The sequence below is a fragment of the Bison bison genome, unplaced genomic scaffold (genome assembly GCF_000754665.1).
Source record: "Bison bison bison isolate TAMUID 2011002044 unplaced genomic scaffold, Bison_UMD1.0 scf7180017864091, whole genome shotgun sequence".
In the NCBI taxonomy this organism is placed as follows: Eukaryota; Metazoa; Chordata; class Mammalia; order Artiodactyla; family Bovidae; genus Bison; species Bison bison.
Window position 1 is genome coordinate 67,615 of NW_011494663.1, and position 5,177 is coordinate 72,791.

Sequence of the window (5,177 nt, forward strand, 5' to 3'; positions counted from 1 at the left end):
GGATAAACAAAGCATAAGGGCATTTTTATCAACAATATTGGAAGCTGGAAGGCAATGAATTAGTATCTTCAAAATGCTGAGAGAAAATTATTTTCAAGCCAGAATTCCATACCAAATTATTAATCAAATAGATAAAATAAGGACATTTACACACATGCTCAAAGACTTAAGATTTACCTTCCACGCACCGGACTCTGTTTCCAGAAGCTAGTGAAGAATGTATTCCACCATAATGAGAAAGGAACTAGGGAGCCAATAACGAACAAAGGGAAAGAAAATGCCCAGGATGAAGGTGAAGGAAGGTCACAGGAAGATAACTGTGCCACAGGCCTAGAAAAGAAACCAGTCCAGATTGGAGGACAGTGGAAAGGGACAGAAACTGACATTATCTAAGAGACTCTGGTAAACTCAATAAGTGTGTTTACAGGAGGCAAAAGTCTTCCATGGCAGGAAGTCAAAGATTACATCCAAATCAATAGCAATATTATTGTATCTCAAATATAAAAAAAGGCAGCTAAAAAAACTAGTTGTCTCTAGTTGATGGAAAGGGAGTGGGTTTTTGACTCCCTTTTTAGGTTTAAAGTGCTATTTGGATTTTCAATTTATGTATATACATTATTTTGATAAATGTGAACATGTAAGCAATAATTTTAATTATTCTTAAATATATTTTTTAAAAATCCCTAAAAGAACACCATTTACCTGAACCTTCCTTCTAATAGTTCTTTGTTTTCAAAATGGAGAAAGAAACTTGTTATATTTTTAGGAATCAAAAATCATAAAGTATGATTCTGATAATATGCTTTTAAAAATTCATAGAACCTAATGCTTCAGAGTACAGGCTTTGAAGTCATAAGAACTGCTTTTAAATCCTGGCTCAATCACTTATAAATCACCTTGGGCAAGTTACTTAGCTTTTCCAAGCCTTAGTTTCTGTGAGAATACTAATATCTACTTGGATAAGATATTTGGAAAACTGGGTAAAATAGCTTGTGCTTGCATAGTGCGTGACAGTTACTAAAACCAACAAATGGTAGCTGCTCCCACAGCAATTATTTCTACTATTTTTGCTATTATTTCCCCACCATCCACCTAAAATTTGCCGAAAACATTCTAGAAGACAGAAGCACATAAGGCTGCTTCTCAAATGGCTTAGAAGACTTATTAAGATGCCCCTGGCTGTCAAAATTTGAACACATAGTAAAAGGAAGGGGAAAAAAAAACATAAACCAAAAAACCCTTCCCAGAATACCTAACTAAATTAGTCTCTGAAGAAACAGTAATAGCTTTCTGACATACCTTGCTGAATTTCACTTTCCGTGTGTGTTTGTGTATGTGTGCACACGCACACAAGCGTTTAATCACTCAATCGTGTCCGACTCTTTGTGACTTCACAGACTGTAGCCTGCCAGGCTCCTCTGTCCATGGGATTCTCCAGGAAAGAATACTGGAGGGGGTTACCATTCTCTTCTCCAGGCGATCTTCCCCACCCAGGGATCAAATCCAGGTCTCCTGCACAGCAGGCAGATTCTTTACCTTCTGAGCCACCAGGAAAGCTATTATTTATACCCTGGAGTAGGATCTAATGCATAAACTAAAACTCGTTGGTTCTGCTGCTGCTGCTGCTGCTAAGTCACTTTAGTCGTGTCCGACTCTGTGCGACCCCATAGACGGCAGCCCGCCAGACTCCGCGGTCCCTGGGATTCTCCAGGCAAGAACACTGGAGTGGGTTGCCATTTTCTTCTCCAATGCAGGAAAATGAAAAGTGACTGTGAAGTCGCTCAGTCATGTCCGACTCTTCATGACCCCATGGACTGCAGCCTACCAGGCTCCTCCGTCCATGGGACTTTCCAGGCAAGAGTACTGGAGTCGGGTGTCGTTGGTTCTACAGGACAGAATACCAGCAAACTAGCTGCATAATAGCCACATTACTCACATACCAATAAAACCTACAGAAAGTTTTAAAAATACAAATCATATTCAACATTTCATTTTTCGGGGGTGCACCTCTTGGCTTATGGGATCTTAGTTCCCCACCTAGAGATCAAACCCAGAACACACACCCTGCCCTCCCCACAACCTTGGGGCAGTGAGAGCACCCAGCCCTAACTGGTCCCTGGACTGCCAGGGAATTCCTCAAGTCAAGTTACTTTGAATATGAACTCAAATCACTTTAAAAATAATTGAATCTTAAAGAGGACCAATTTAAAAGACGGAAAGAATATTGCCTTTGGAATCTGACAGTTCTGAACTAAAAGCCCACTTTACCTGGCTCATTTAGTTAGCACGGTCTACCTGTCTACCTTTTCAAGGAATATGACTACCTCAAGAGTGGTATCTGGAGACTTCCCTCACAGTCCAGTGGTTAAGACTCCAAGCTCTCACTGCCAAGAGCAGTTCAATCCCTGGCTGGGGAACTAATATCCCACAGTCACACAGCTGGGCAAAATTTTTTTAAAAGTGTTATCTGTTGTTTCTGTACCTACACATTTCACAAATTCACTCCCTGAGATTATCAGGTAATTTACTTACTAGGGGCTTCCCTCAGAGAAGGCAATGGCAACCCACTCCAGTACTCTTGCCTGGAAAATCCAATGGACGGAGGAGCCTGGTAGGCTGCAGTCCATGGGGTCGCTAAGAGTTGGATACGGCTGAGCGACTTCACTTTCACTTTTCACTTTCATGCATTGGAGAAGGAAATGGCAACCCACTCCAGTGATCTTGCCTGGAGAATCCCAGGGACGGCGGAGCCTGGTGGGCTGCCGTCTATGGGGTCGCACAGAGTCAGACACAACTGAAGTGACTTAGCAGCAGCAGCAGCAGGGGCTTCCCTGGCAGCTCAGACGGTAAAGAGTCTGCCTGCAATGTAGGAAACCCTGGGTGGGGAAGATCCCCTTGAGAAGGGAATGGCAACCCACTCCAGTATTCTTGCCTGGAAAATCCCACAGACAGAGGAGACAATCCATGGGATCCCATAAGAGTTGGACACGACTGAGTGATTAACACTTTCACTTTCAGAGGAACTAGTATTTTAGCTGTAAAATTACTGCCTTATCAAAGGAAGGAAAACTGTTCTTCAAGGACTCCAAAACAACACAGGGGACAAGGATTGGGTAATCTAGTATCATTCAGAGGTCAGTTCATATTTGGTGTTGGCCATTTCACATACCAATCAATTTTCAATAACAAACCCAATACAAGCACTCACCAAAGGACAGACAGACTAAAACAAAGAGGCAAGAAAGTTCAATACTCTGTCCTCAGGATCAAATTAAGAAGCAAATATACAGCCAATAAAATACGACTGATTCAACTAGCCCACTTTTTGTAACTTTTTAAAGAATATTTATTTGGCTGCGCCAGTCTTAGCTGTGGCATGCAGGATCTTCCATCTTCATTTTTATTCCAGCACGCAGGATCTTTAGTTGCAGGATGTGGATCTAGTTCTTTGACCAGGGATTGAACCCCAACCCTGGGAGTGCAGAGTCTTAGCCACTGGACCACTAGGGAAGTCCTTTTGTAACATTTTTAATAGTTTATTTTACTCAGCAGTTTTTGGTAGTTACTGACATTAATAAAGTAATTCTTTAATTTCTTTAGACATCCAGTAAGAAACAAAAAAGAGGACAGGAGAAAGAACCCAAATATTAATGTAGGGTAGCAACCTGGTAAGTACAGCAAACCTTCTAGAGTGAATCAAGAAAAACCTCTATTTTCCCAAGAAGTAATATGACTACCTCAAGAAGGTATCTGTTCTTTCTACACCACTTACGTATACATTTCACAAATTCCGTGCCTGAGATTATCAGGTTATTTACTTACAGAATATGCTAACACCATTAAAAACATGCTAGTAAAGAAACGGCGTTAGGTTCTGAGTTCTTTTCTGCAATCTCCTTCAGTAAGCATTTACTGACCACCTATATTGTGCCAGACACTCTCACCTGCCAGGATAATCCTGCAACATATGTTTGATTCCTGCTCTCAAGAGATTTGAAGGGGAGTGGGGGGAAGGGCCGGGGCATTAGTTGAGTCATCACTACCACACAAGAGTAAACACTAATCACAGGGAAGACCAGACAAGCACCTGCCCAGCTGTCTCCCCAGCAACCACCTTCTATCAATAACCATCAGACCAGTCCAACCCAGCCCAGGGTTAAGAACTTCCTGGGCCCAGGGGACGTGCTGAGCACAAGAGAACCAGCTGCAGGAGCAGTCTTGCTGCATATGCACATAAACACATCTATTGTACTTTGGTCATTATTTGTCAGACAAACATTAAGGGTCGTAAACAAACAAGTAGTTAACACGTAATTAGCTCGGGGCCCTAATTCCCCCTCCCCTCGTGACTGAGACAAGTCACTTCCTGCACTTTTGAGGAACTGGTCTCCTCAAAGTCCATCAAGACCCAGGAACTTCCTTTCCTTTAGACAAAAGCGCTGCTTCCTCTGGCAGTGGCTCTACCCGGTTCAATTCAGAAAAGACATTTAAAAAAACGAAAGCTTCTCAAGAGTCAATTCCAACATGGTTCAAAATTAACCATGTCCCCCTAGATTTTTTTGATACTGTGACCGTCTCACCTCATTCCTTTCCCCCGCTCACCCTGGAAACCTGGAATTTTACTATCCGGTCATTTATAAACACGTTCCTGTGTAAGTTACCCTACTTTTGAGTTAAAAGAACAAAAAACACTACTCTGACGCGAAATGAAAACCCCTGAGCTTTGAGGTTCCTAATGTAATTAGCAGGTGAGACAATCAACTGTCAAAAAAAAGACATAATACAATTAGGAGCACGTAAAACTTAAGACACTGCAAAACCGAGAGTAGATGAAAACAAGCGGAGAAGGGCCCCACACGGGAGCGCAAAGCTTCAATGCCATTCCAGATTCCTTCTTAAGGAGGATGACCTCCGGGTGGGAGGAGAACCAAAGAGTCCAAATCCCCTAGGCCGGCGGGACAGCAGGGCCGGAGTTCTGCGCCCACACTGCAGATGGGCAGCGGGCCGGCGGGGGGCACCTGCAGGAAGCGGGGCAGCAGCAGGAGCTCTCCAGCTGGCCGGGCGGCTCCAGGGGAAGCTCTAGAGAGGGAGGGAAGGAGCCGCTGAGGGGTCAGCTCGGATGGGGCGCGGCCGCGCAGCTCCAAGGGAGGCTCCAGGAGAGAAAAAAGGGACGAAGG

General features: G+C 43.5%; 1 protein-coding gene across 2 annotated transcripts in view; it reads right to left on the reverse strand.

The window, feature by feature from the left end:
* PLEKHB2 (pleckstrin homology domain containing, family B (evectins) member 2) overlaps positions 1-5,177 on the reverse strand; it is a 48,509-nt gene that overhangs the window by 42,787 nt on the left and 545 nt on the right. The gene's annotated exons all lie outside the window — the stretch shown is intronic.